Source organism: Rhineura floridana, chromosome 7 (assembly GCF_030035675.1).
Source record: "Rhineura floridana isolate rRhiFlo1 chromosome 7, rRhiFlo1.hap2, whole genome shotgun sequence".
In the NCBI taxonomy this organism is placed as follows: Eukaryota; Metazoa; Chordata; class Lepidosauria; order Squamata; family Rhineuridae; genus Rhineura; species Rhineura floridana.
The window spans coordinates 325,272-338,540 of NC_084486.1; the positions used below are offsets into that span (position 1 = coordinate 325,272).

General features: G+C 43.1%; 1 protein-coding gene across 2 annotated transcripts in view; it reads left to right on the top strand.

Moving 5' to 3' along the window:
• Positions 1 to 635: 635 nt before the first annotated feature.
• Positions 636 to 13,269, top strand: part of USP54 (ubiquitin specific peptidase 54) — a 172,730-nt gene continuing 160,096 nt past the window's right edge. For both annotated transcript variants that reach the window (XM_061634613.1, XM_061634615.1), the window contains exon 1: positions 636 to 797. The gene's annotated coding sequence lies outside the window, so the exon portion shown is untranslated. The remainder of the gene's footprint in view (positions 798 to 13,269) is intronic.

A 13,269-nucleotide genomic window follows, 5' to 3' on the forward strand; every position in this document is an offset into this window, starting at 1 on the left:
CTTTTAAAACCATTCCATAGTTTTTTGTTATGTACACAATTAGACTTTGCTGTAATCTGTAAAGCACAGGGTGATTTTCTTCTGAATACCTTGGTCCATTCTATTATCCAGCGTATGCTTGCAATATGATCTCTGGTGCCTCTTCTCTTTCTAAATCCAGCTTGGATTTTTTTTTCCGGAGAGCCGGTTGTTAAATATATACCAGCACACCGCTGCCTGTCCCTTCCTGCACTTCCTCCTCAAGCCCCTCTTCCGCATGACCCTCTTTACTCTTCCTTACATTAGACGGCAGCATTTCTTCCATCTCCCTACACACGTACTCACATCACGCACACTACTCGCCCTAAAAACAGCTTCAGTTCCTCCCTACTCTAGCCCTCCCTAACACCACAATTTTCTCAATGACAATTGGAGCCAGGTGCTCCTAGAAAAAGAAAAAACCAAGCTCTGCTTCACTAAGCCTCCCTCCCCCCCTTCAATTCTGAAGCTGCTGCGCTATCGCCTCGAAACCCATTTCTGAATGGCCGTAACAAATATTGTACTCCTTCAATCTCGTTTGTTCTCGCGATATTGGGTTTCACCCTCCCCTCCTCCTCCGTGGATGGACGGAGTCAGCGGGGCTCGTGAGAAAAAAAAGTCTCTACGGCTGTGCTTCCTCGCGTCTAAGCTATCGCGAGAGGCGGTTGCCTTGGCTCCCCTTAGCTATAGCAGTGACACGGGGGGCGGGGAGGATGCGAAACGATGGAGGATGCGATGCTCTCGTGAGCTGTTCCTGAGGGGAATTGGCGCGTTGGCTGGTGAGTAAATTGGTGACCCATTCATTCTTTGAAGCGGACCAGAGCAGGCCTTGCTTCAGGCAGGGTGCTTCCATCTGTCCTTCAGAGGGAAACACCCAGAGATGCAGCCTGTACTTGTCCAGCGGGAGAATGAGGCGCAACTCTGGCTTTGTGAAGGGTTCCGGAGTGGCGGAATAGGCTTCCTTCCAGACGAGGATCCTCCTCCCTTTTCATTCACATTTCGAGCATTGTTGTCTTTCTCTTATCGTTTCTCTTCTGTCTCTTTCTCTCTCGCCCCCGGATATCCCGTGCATTGCTAAACTAGAATTTAACTGCAATCCCCCCCCGCCCCAAATTCTGGCGAAATTGGGATTGTCAGTTCTTTGACGCTACAGGTGTTGAATTAGGACAACATTAGCTAGAAATATAGTCACCAAAAGCCGTGAAGACACTTGGGACATCTTAAAGGCTAAAACGTGGAATAATCTAAGGACCCAATTAATCAGACGCATAAGGTGTTATCTTCAGTTGGCAGACATGTTCATACGACAAGATATGTTTATTACAATGGCTTTGTTGGTATGGGTCATTTTGTTCTTGTATAAATTTGAGTTTTGCGGGCCAATGACTGCTTCTGACGTTTTATGGCTTTGTGGAGTCTGGATCCACTATTTATGGGTTTTTTCCTCTGCGTGCTTCTCTCTGTGTGTGTTTATGTGCCAAGAAAGATAATCCTTGCAGCATCTGAAAGTCTGCTGTAGTGCTCAAAGCTTGTGCCTGAGAAAACCTGTCTTTAAGGTTCCACAGGTCTCTTTGAGTGAATTTTACATTGCTCCATTCTGAAGGATCATGCTTCTTTCCTCTTAATTTTATTGTTCCTGTTCTGTGTTATATACTCCGAGAAATACCGGGTAACCTTTAGGAAATTATATAATTTGTAAACCATGAATTAGGACAGAAATTACAGAGACAGTATGAAGGTCTAAGGTTGCTGCAGGTTCCTAGTAAAAGAAGGCAGGGTTGTGTTTAAATAACGGCTCTTCATCACGCTGTATGGCAGTGACTTCCAAACTGTTTTGTAGATGATTTAGAAGCCTGTCAGGGGATTCCTCAATGGAAAAATGAGTAATGACAATCAAGATTCATTAAAATACAGACTGCCAATTTTTTTCCTGTGTGTGGCTATAGGAGAGTACTGCGAATCTGATATTGGCTTTGAAATGGCATTGTTTATCCTGATAGGGATACCCTGTTTATTTTTCTGGACTTCTCAGTGGGTTTTGATGCCATCACCCATGATATCCATGACATCCATGATACTTTGATAGACTGTCTGGGTTGGGGACCCGGGACACAGTTTTACTGCAATTCCATTCCTACTTAGCAGATTCCAGAAGGTGGTGCTGGGTGACTATAGCCAGGCAATGGAGCATTTAACTGCCAGTGTGGATGGATGATATAGTACCCCAGAGTAGTGCCAGGGGCTGAAGAAGCAACTTCAGTGTGTTTTAAATTGATTTTTAATGTAAAGCACATTGGGGATACTTTTGGATCAAAAGGCAGGATAGAAATCATATAAATAAAACTTCTCAGCTCTGTGATATGTATGCTATGAAGTTCTGCAGTATTGTGTACTGTCCACCATGCTACTCAGCTTCTTCATGGAAAATCCTCCACCAAACCTCTGCCTGAGCCTACTGAATGAGGTCTGGAGATTTGGAAAGAGGCGTCATCCTTAGGTTGATAGTGTTTGGCTTCATGTCTTTTTCAAGGCACTAGAAGTACTGAACCAGTTCAGGCTCGATAATGGACTGGTTCAGGTTCAGTAAACTAAAACTAAAGCTTAATCCAAATAAGATGGAAGTGCTCTTATATAACTTTTTTCTTTTTTTTCTGTTAATACAAAACATAATTTCTAAACATAATCTGCAGAATACTCATTATGGCACGTGGTTTGTTTTTAATAATTTAAATAAGATTGTTATATGTCTGCTTTTTTATGTGTATATAGTCAATTAGTTTTGTCATTATAGCATATTCATATAACTTACTTTCCTATTCAGACAACTTAGGTATTATTTGGAGTTCCTGATATCTCACTTAATATATCTATGCTGTAAAGCAACATTTGTGTTGTATTGTCATTTTATCAATTGTAACCTAAGATCATCTGATATAGGATAGGTTGCAGATAAAGTGGTCACAACAACAATAATTAATATATATGATATCAACTCAGTATGCCAAAGACACTCTTTGTTAAAGTCAATGAAAAATAAAATAATCTAAATACAACTTAATATTCATTATCTTCTCGATGTGTATATTAATAATTTTCCAAAACTTACTTGCTAAATTACATGACCCACATATGAAAAAGGTACCTTTTTGTTTTATAGATTTCCAACATATTTGATAATATGAGCCAAATACTTTTTAAAGAATTTCTGGAGTTGCATACGAGCTGCACATCATTTTATAACAATTCTTTCCAAATATTGAATGCAAAGAAATGTTATTGCCATCTGTCCAAATATGTCTTGGATATCAAAAGTAACGGTAGTGCCTACATCCTTACTCCATTTTAACATATATATTTATCAAGGGAGATTCTGGCAGTTTGTTAAAGTTTTCTATATTTCGATACGAGACCAACATTTATTATGTGCAAATAAGGAACCATAGGTTTGAAAATTACTCTCCTTCCAATTTTTAAAGAATTCTTTAAAGTCTTGATTATAAATAATGGAGGCAAATGGAAATTTGCCTGATCTAATTCTTGATTTATTTTAGTAAAACATTAATTATTATACTACTTTTTAGGATCTTTTTTGTTCTCTTTTACATAGTCATAATACAGTCTGTAAATCCATGGTCTCTAGTTTTACTCTTGGCTTTTGTGAATTAAAGATCTAATTCATAATCCACTGTAAACAATTTGATTCATAATATAAATTGATAATATAAATTTGGAAATGACACACAAACACCTCCAGCAAATGGCACCCCCCCACACACACACACTCTGGACCAGACCATTTTACAACCAAAATCTAATAGTGATATGGCCAATTACATGGCTCCAAAACTCTTTGATCAAAGTTTTAAAGGTAGCAGTGTTAATGATTGCTTCTGCATTTGTCTAAGTTGCTAAACCATTCTGTTTAATATGTCAAAGATGAAGAAAGAGATACTTCAATGGAAGTATCAAGAGTTGCTCCCCCCCCCACGTTATGACATAATACTCAAGGCTTTACTCCATCTACTATTTAGCATTTATTTACCCACACTGACTTAAAGTATAAGAAGGTTATGTAAGTGGTTAGTGTCAGACTACAATGGAGGAGGTTTAGGTAATGGATTGAATTCCCCACTCACCCATGAAGTTCAGTGAGATTGGTGTGAGAATAAAAATGGGGGGAGGGAAATATGGCTCTCCAGATGTTGTTGGATTCTAACTCCTACCAGCTCCAGCAAGCATGGCCAGTGGTCAAGAATGATGGGAGTCCACCAACAACTGGAGAGCCACAGGCTCCTTGTCTCTGATGTACACCGTCTTTAGCTCCTGGAGAAAAGGTTCTTCATTCTTGTCCGAATGAAGAAAATAAAAAAGAACACAAACTCTGGCAAAAGAAATGCAAGAAGACAATAAGGGATGCTAAAAAAGAATTTGAGGAGCACATTGCTAAGAACATAAAAACCAACAACAAAAATTTCTATAAATACATTCAAAGCAGGAGACCATCTAGGGAGGCGATTGGACCCTTGGATGATAAGGGAGTCAAAGGTGTACTAAAGAACGATAAGGAGATTGCAGAGAAGCTAAATGAATTCTTTGCATCTGTCTTCACAGTGGAAGATATAGGGCAGATCCCTGAACCTGAACTAACATTTGCAGGAAGGGATTCTGAGGAACTGAGACAAATAGTGGTAACGAGAGAGGAAGTTCTAGGCTTAATGGACAATATAAAAACTGACAAATCACCGGGCCCGGATGGCATCCACCCGAGAGTTCTCAAAGAACTCAAATGTGAAATTGCTGATCTGCTAACTAAAATATGTAACTTGTCCCTCGGGTCCTCCTCCGTGCCTGAGGACTGGAAAGTGGCAAATGTAATGCCAATCTTCAAAAAGGGATCCAGAGGGGATCCCGGAAATTACAGGCCAGTTAGCTTAACTTCTGTCCCTGGAAAACTGGTAGAAAGTATGATTAAAGCTAGATTAACTAAGCACATAGAAGAACAAGCCTTGCTGAAGCAGAGCCAGCATGGCTTCTGCAAGGGAAAGTCCTGTCTCAGTAACCTATTAGAATTCTTTGAGAGTGTCAACAAGCATATAGATAGAGGTGATCCAGTGGATATAGTGTACTTAGACTTTCAAAAAGCGTTTGACAAGGTACCTCACCAAAGACTTCTGAGGAAGCTTAGCAGTCATGGAATAAGAGGAGAGGTCCTCTTGTGGATAAGGAATTGGTTAAGAAGCAGAAAGCAGAGAGTAGGAATAAACGGACAGTTCTCCCAATGGAGGGCTGTAGAAAGTGGAGTCCCTCAAGGATCAGTATTGGGACCTGTACTTTTCAACTTGTTCATTAATGACCTAGAATTAGGAGTGAGCAGTGAAGTGGCCAAGTTTGCTGACGACACTAAATTGTTCAGGGTTGTTAAAACAAAAAGGGATTGTGAAGAGCTCCAAAAAGATCTCTCCAAACTGAGTGAATGGACGGAAAAATGGCAAATGCAATTCAATATAAACAAGTGTAAAATTATGCATATTGGAGCAAAAAATCTGAATTTCACATATACGCTCATGGGGTCTGAACTGGCGGTGACCGACCAGGAGAGAGACCTCGGGGTTGTAGTGGACAGCACGATGAAAATGTTGACCCAGTGTGCGGCAGCTGTGAAAAAGGCAAATTCCATGCTAGCGATAATTAGGAAAGGTATTGAAAATAAAACAGCCGATATCATAATACCGTTGTATAAATCTATGGTGCGGCCGCATTTGGAATACTGTGTACAGTTCTGGTCGCCTCATCTCAAAAAGGATATTATAGAGTTGGAAATGGTTCAGAAGAGGGCAACCAGAATGATCAAGGGGATGGAGCGACTCCCTTACGAGGAAAGGTTGCAGCATTTGGGGCTTTTTAGTTTAGAGAAAAGGCAGGTCAGAGGAGACATGATAGAAGTGTATAAAATTATGCATGGCATTGAGAAAGTGGATAGAGAAAAGTTCTTCTCCCTCTCTCATAATACTAGAACTCGTGGACATTCAAAGAAGCTGAATGTTGGAAGATTCAGGACAGACAAAAGGAAGTACTTCTTTACTCAGCGCATAGTTAAACTATGGAATTTGCTCCCACAAGATGCAGTAATGGCCACCAGCTTGGATGGCTTTAAAAGAAGATTAGACAAATTCATGGAGGACAGGGCTATCAATGGCTACTAGCCGTGATGGCTGTGCTGTGCCACCCTAGTCAGAGGCAGCATGCTTCTGAAAACCAGTTGCCGGAAGCCTCAGGAGGGGAGAGTGTTCTTCCACTCGGGTCCTGCTTGCGGGCTTCCCCCAGGCACCTGGTTGGCCACTGTGAGAACAGGATGATGGACTAGATGGGCCACTGGCCTGATCCAGCAGGCTCTTCTTATGTTCTTATGTTCTTATGTTTAAGGTAGAATATAAATGTAATATTTAAAAATAAATGTAGTTTAAATACATGATTGTTATTTAAACAAAACAAGCCACTCTAACATGTAAAATAATAGCGACCTTTGCTTGGCTCCTTATTGTGAGAACGCAACTATATACATGTTCACAGAGACAAGATGCTTCTAATATCCCATGTTGAGTTTAAACTTGCAGAGAGTCTCCTTGGTTGCAGTCCTATGCACATGTACCTGGGAGTAGGTCCAACGAAACATAGTGGGGCTGACTTCTGAATTTTGTTTTATTGGTATTGGTTTTGTGTTCCTGTAAGCAGTGCTGGAGAAATCTTCTTGAAGAGTTGAGGAAAATCATAAGCACTCCTTCAGATATTCTATTTAGCGGTGTGCAGTTCATTTCAAATCCATCTTAAACTATAGCCAACATATCAAGATGAACATTTGCTGAAGGTGTTATCCTGTTCCAGTGCCATTTGAACGGAATCTAATGTGTCAAAAAAGTCTTGTTTTATTTAATCTTTCCTTACCACTCCTGAAGAGGCCCTCCCTGGACCCAGAAAATCTTAATAACTATTGGCCGGTAGCAAATGTTCCATTCCTGGGCAAGGTCCTGGAACAAGTGGTTGCAGGCCAGCTCCAGACACTCCTGGATGAGACCGATTATCTGGATCCATTTCAGTCGGGTTTCAGGCCTGGTTTTGGCACGGAAACAGCCTTGGTTGCCCTGTATGATGACCTTTGTCGGGAGAGAGATGGGGGAGTGTGACTCTGTTGATTCTCCTTGATCTCTCAGCGGCTTTCGATACCATCGACCATGGTATCCTTCTGGGGAGACTAGCTGAGTTGGGAGTGGGAGGTACTGCATTGCGGTGGTTCCACTCCTACTTGGCAGGTTGCCTCCAGAAGGTGGTGCCTGGGGAACATTGCTCGGTACCCTGGACTCTCCAGTATGGGGTTCCGCAGGGGTCAGTTCTGTTCCCCATGCTGTTCAACATCTACATGAAACCATTGGGTGCGGTCATCCGGAGCTTTGGAGTGCGTTGCCATCAGTATGCTGATGACACGCAGCTCTATTTCTCCTTTTCATCTTCTTCAGGTGAAGCTGTCAATGTGCTGAACCGGTGCCTGGCTGCGACAACGGACTGGATGAGGGCTAATAAACTGAGGCTCAATCCAGACAAGACTGAGATGCTGTTAGTGGGTGGTTCTTCTGACCAGATGGTGGATGTCTATCCTGTTCTGGATGTGGTTGCACTCCCCCTGAAGGAGCAGGTTCGTAACTTGGGGTTTCTCCTAGAACCATCTCTGTCACTTGAGGCTCAGGTAGCCTTGGTGGCACGGAGTGCCTTCTACCAGCTTCGGTTGGTGGCCCAACTACGTCCCTATCTGGACAGGGATAACCTGGCTTCAGTTGTCCATGCTCTGGTAACCTCCAAATTAGATTACTGCAATGCACTCTACGTGGGGCTGCCTTTGAAGATGGTTTGGAAACTGCAGCTTGTGCAAAATGCAGCGGCCAGATTGGTAACAGGGACCAGACGGTCTGAACATATAAAACCGATTCTGGCCCGCTTGCATTGGCTGCCTGTATATTTCCAAGCTCGATTCAAGGTGCTGGTTTTGACCTATAAAGCCTTACACGGCTTAGGACCACAATACCTGATGGAACGCCTCTCCTGATACAAACCCACCCGTACACTACGTTCAAGATCAAAGGCCCTCCTCCGGGTGCCTACTCCAAGAGAAGCTCGGAGGGTGGCAACAAGGGAGAGGGCCTTCTCAGTGGTGGCCCCCAAATTATGGAATGATGTATATGACGAGGTGCGCCTGGCACCAACACTGTTATCTTTTCAGTGCCAGGTCAAGACTTTCCTCTTCTCTGAGGCATTTTAGCATGTGTTTTTAAATTGTTTTTATATTGTTTTTAAAATATGTTTTTAAATTGTGTATTTATTTTAATGTTTTTGATTGCTGTAAACTGCCCAGAGAGCTTCGGCTATGGGGCGGTATACAAGTGCAATCAATCAATCAATCAATAATATAGTATTCGAATTCTTATATTTCCAGATCTCCATACTTGTCAAATTATCAAAGTATTCAGCAGTTAATCAATTCTACCTGTATTTGTCATTAGCCAGAGTAGATTGATTTAAATCAAGGCAATTTAAATAATGATTTAAATCACCAAGAGAAACCTCTGATTTATTTATTTTAGTAAATTTATATCCCACCCTTCCTCTCAGGAGCCAATCAAATCAAACTTGATTTAAATCAAGTTGTTCACGTATAGTTCTTCACATATTTCTTAAACAGTAGTAAATCTGATTACCAAATGTGTTAATTTACATCTCAACATAGCATTTTACAAGGACGGTACACTTTGTGTAATTTTTTAGCTAACTTGATTTTTATTATTTAGGAAATAGTGCATAATATTGCCTGCCAAGCTGCAGAAGCTTGTTTTTTTGAGAAAACAAATATAGAGTTATGCTGAAGTAAAGCAAGGAATAGACTTATAGCATCACCATTAAGATCTTACATGATGTTGCAAAATAAGGGATATGTTATGTAATATAAAATAAGAAAATGACACCCAGTGGCAATTCTTAACTGTTTCTTTCTGTATCGTAAACTTGGGTTATAGATTCTAATCCTAGTTAACTGATTAAATAATAATAATAAATTTTATTTTTCAGTCGCCTGTCTGTCCGGGTTAGGGACACTCTAGGCGACGAACAACAAGAATAAAACAATATATATATATATATATATATATATATATATATATATATATATATATATAATAACATCATCAAATTTTAAAATTAAAAAACCATCCTTTAATTCATAAATTACTCTATCTCAATCTTGTAGGCCTGCCTGAACAGCCAGGTCTTCAAGGCTCGGCGATAGCTGGACAAGGAGGGAGCATGTCTGAGATCAAAAGGGAGGGAGTTCCAGAGGGTGGGGGCCACAATAGAAAATGCCCTCTCTCTGGTCCCCACCAGCCTGGCTGTTCTCACAGGTGGGACCGAGAGAAGGTCTTGTGAGGCTGATCTTGTCAGGCGGCATAATCGGTGATTCTGGAGGCGTTCCTTCAGATATACTGGGCCGAAACCATATAAGGTTTTAAAGGTCAGCACCAACACCTTGCATTGGGCCCGGTAGACAACTGGTAGCCAGTGAAGATCTAATAACACTGGGGTAATGTGATCCCAGCGACGGCTATGCGTGATCAAGCGTGCCGCCGCATTCTGTACCAGCTGTAATTTCCGGACCGTTTTCAAGGGTAACCCCACGTAGAGCGCATTGCAGTAGTCTAAGCGAGAGGAGACCAGGGCATGTATCACTTGGGGGAGCAGATGACCAGGAAGGTAGGGTCGCAGTCTCCGTATCAGATGTAATTGATACCACGCTGCCCGGCTCACTGCTGTAATCTGAGCCTCCATGGACAGCTGGGAGTCAAGAATGACCCCGAGGCTGCGGACCTGGTCCTTCAGGGGCAAATTTACCCCATTAAGCATCAGGTCAGTAATTCCTAATTTCCTTTTATCTCCCACAAGTAATACCTCAGTCTTGTCAGGGTTCAGCTTCAGCCTATTCTCTCCCATCCATCCACTTACGGATTCTAGGCACTTGGACATGGTGTTCACAGCCAACTCCGGTGAGGATTTAAATGAGAAATAGAGCTGAGTGTCATCTGCGAACTGATGGCACTGCAACCCAAAACTCCTGATGATTGCTCCCAGCGGTTTCACATAGATGTTGAATAGCATGGGAGAGAGGATAGAGCCCTGTGGCACTCCACAATGAAGAGGCCAAGGGTCTGAAACCTCATCTCCCAATGCCACCCGTTGCTGCCTATCCGAGAGATAGGAACGGAACCACTGCAAAACAGTGCCTCCTATTCCTAATCCCTCTAGGCGATTTAAGAGGATACCGTGGTCAACGGTATCGAAAGCCGCTGAAAGGTCCAGGAGGACAAGGAAGGTGTATTCACCCCTATCCAATGCCCTCCTCATATCATCCACCAGAGCGACCAAGGCTGTTTCCGTTCCATGACCAGTCCTGAAACCCGATTGGTATGGATCTAAATAATCCATTTCCTCCAAGTGTGTCTGTAACTGCGCAGCCACCACCCTCTCAATCACCTTGCCCAAGAATGGTAAGTTAGAGACTGGGCGAAAGTTGTTTAACTCCTGGGGATCCAAGGATGGTTTTTTTAGGATGGGCTTTATTACCGCTTCCTTGAGGGCTGATGGCATTGCACCCTCTTGCAAGGATGCATTCACCACCGCCTTGATCCCTTCGCTCAGTCTCTCTTTACAGCTCATGATGAGCCATGAAGGGCAAGGATCAACCAGACAGGTGGTTGGCTTCACAGTACCGAGCACCTTGTCCACTTCCTCAGAGAGAAGAGGCTGAAACCGATCCCAACAGACCGGAATGCAACTGGCCGACTCTGGCCCACTTCCTGTCTCCACGGCGAGCGGAAGCATGCTCTTCAGGCGCTCGATTTTATCGGCAAAGTGCTTAGCAAAAGTATCACAGGAGATTTTAGAATGTTCCATGGGTTCCTGAGCGACTGGACCGACCAGGCTTCGGACCACTTGGAACAATCTCCTGGGACAGCACTCTGCCGACGCAATAGAGGCAGCAAAGAAATTTCTCTTTGCTGCCTTTGTTGCCACCTGGTAGGCTGCTATTGCTGCTCTAACCCGTGTCCGATCGTCTTCAGTGCGAGATTTCCGCCACCGGCGCTCAAGTCTTCTCACCTCCTGTCTCAGACCCCGCAACCATGGCGTGTACCATGGTGCTGTCTGAGTTCTATTCAGGGGGAGAGAACGTTTCGGAGCCACCCAGTCCACCGCCCCAGTGATCTCCTTATTCCACTCCATCACTAGGGATTCGACCGGGTGTCCTTCAGTCAGCTCCATATCCCCCAGCGCATTCAGGAATCCTTTGGGCTCCATCAGGCGTCTGGGGCGGACCATCCTAATAGGTCCTTGTCCCCTGCGGAGGGCGTGCGGCATCGAGAGATCTATATTCACCAGATAGTGATCTGACCATGACACGGGGCTAGAAGAATTTACCCCCATTTTCAGAGCACTTTCCTCCCCTCCCGAGACCAACACAAGGTCGAGAGCATGACCAGCTACATGGGTAGGCCCTATATTACTAAGGTGCAGATCCCAAGAAGTCATGGTTTCCATGAAATCCCGAGGAGCTCCTGTGAGGACAGTCTCGGCATGCACGTTGAAATCCCCCATCACCACAAGGTTGGGGGAGAGCAACCGCACCGCCGAGATCACCTCGAGCACCTCAGTCAGGGATTCTGCTGTGCAGCGGGGTGGGCGGTACACAAGTAGAATCACTAACTGCCCTTTGGGCCAAAACCTCCAGTACATGCAATCAACAAACTTGGTCTCATGGAGAGGGGGTGTGGCGAAACACAAAGATTCCCTGTAGATAACTGCCACTCCCACTCCCCGCCTACCAATCCTCGGCTGTTGTGCATATCGGAAACCGGCTGGACACATGGCCTCAAGTATAGGAGCTGAGGCCTCATCCAGCCAGGTCTCCATAATACATACCAGGTCTGCGTCCTCATCCAGGATTATATCATGGATGAGAGATGTTTTTTGTACCACAGACCTGGCGTTACACAGCAGCAGTTGAAGATTGGATGGAGTTCTGCTTCCCCCAGTTATCTTCTGGTGGTCAACAGGCCCGGAACAAGGGATGGATATTAAGCATCTATCCCTAGTTCCCCGACGCCGGCTTGGCCTGTTGCCCACGCCTCTCCAGAGTCTGCCGCCTAGCCTTTGAATATTATTAAACAAGCCATAAGGAGCTGAGCTTTTTTTCTATTAACATCCAACATACCAAATAGCTTGTTGCATAACACTAATATTAAAAGGCATAGAGAGTCTTGAAGAACGATGCATTCCTACAATGCATTACAAAGTGAATAATTCAGTTTGCTTACCAATTGATCCACATTGTTCTTCAGTCATATCCACATCTTCATCTACATCATTTTCTCCCCAAAAGCAGGTTTTATTATGATATTTCATCATTCTTGCAACTAGGGCCTGCCTCTCCTTCTTGCACTGTTTACACTTTGCACATTTTCCTTTTTTTGCCCAGGGAAGGAATTTCTACAAAATATTCCCAGATTGGGTCTGTCGTATGCCCAGAAGCCATGACAGTTCTTCTGTGGCAAAAGTGTGGGAGAATATAGGAACTGGAAGCTGTGTTTGTACTATAATATATCCCCTTTTTTCTTCACAGTCCTCTCCACTATTCCTTTCTACTCTGCCTCCAATTGTCCTTTTCTATATTGTCTCTGTCCTAATTCTTTTGCCTTGTGTGGCTCAGTTCCACCACCACATGAGCTCAGAGCAACAACAATCTCGTTCCCACCCAACAATCTCATTCCCGAATTGTACATGTAACTTTAGAAACTGAAAGTTCAGAATTTCCAAGAAGCAAGAGTTTGTAGTTAGGCAGGGCAGAGCCATATTCATGAGATGAAAAACGGAAATTAATGCCCATGTATGATGGGTAGATAACTCAATGTGTGCATGATAGCCATTAATTCATTTTAATAAGACTGTAAGTGTAGCTTTAGCATGTTTGTAATGAGAGAGAAATTTACTGTTTTATTAATAATTTTTTAAACAATAAAAAATCCGATTTAAATAAAATATCCAATTTTTTTATTTTTAAAGAATCACTGATTTTTGTCTACCCTCTCTGCCTGTGTCCTGCTCTACTATTAGGTTTCACGTAGCCATGCAAGATAACTATAGACATGAATGGCATCTCATATA